Here is a 649-nt window from a genome sequence, read left to right as displayed (position 1 = left end):
CTACGAGCACTACGCTCGTTGATGGGGTTTCAGCCTGCTGACAATCACAGAACCACAGAATAAGGTCCCTTCCAACCCAAACCAAAGATCATCCAGTTCCACGCCCCTGCCAGGGGCAGGGATACCGTCCACAGACCACTCCGAGCGGAGCTACCTGTGGACCATTATTACATCCCCTTCTTCACCTAAGAGCAGCTGACCCAGCCCCCCGTTAGAGACACGACCCCAGCACGCTGCACAACCCCGTGCAGCACCATGTCCTCGTGGTCGGTGTCAGGCACAGCTAGCAGGGCAGCAGTCCTCCCTCCTTTAAGCCTGACGCCTCGACGCTCCCCATCCTTCGGGATGAAGAGCCCCTTTCCAGAGCCACACGTGTCTGGCCGGTGCCTTGGGCCAGTGACGTGGGAAGGAAGCGGAAGTGATCACCACCTACGGCTCCACAGCTCCCGCCAAGTCCAGTGAGGACCCTCGGGAGTTTTCAGCGACTATACCTCCGGTGTCAGTGTCACCACGTAGCTCCGGTGCCGCGATAATCCCCTCAACGCCGTCTCCAATCCCAGACCCGTGCTGATCTTGGAGAAGAGGAGGCTCCAGGGAGACCTCACTGCACCTTCCAGCACCTGAAGGGGCTACAAAGAAGCTGGGGGGG

The 649-nt window shown here is 59.9% G+C and overlaps 1 protein-coding gene across 1 annotated transcript in view; it reads right to left on the bottom strand.

Moving 5' to 3' along the window:
* DNAJC5 (DnaJ (Hsp40) homolog, subfamily C, member 5) overlaps positions 1 to 649 on the bottom strand; it is a 5,527-nt gene that overhangs the window by 239 nt on the left and 4,639 nt on the right. The window lies entirely within an intron of this gene.

This window comes from Eurypyga helias, unplaced genomic scaffold (assembly GCF_000690775.1).
Source record: "Eurypyga helias isolate BGI_N326 unplaced genomic scaffold, ASM69077v1 scaffold17908, whole genome shotgun sequence".
Classification (NCBI taxonomy): Eukaryota; Metazoa; Chordata; class Aves; order Eurypygiformes; family Eurypygidae; genus Eurypyga; species Eurypyga helias.
Note: the sequence above shows the minus strand (reverse complement) of the source record. Positions and strands in the feature narration are given on the sequence as shown.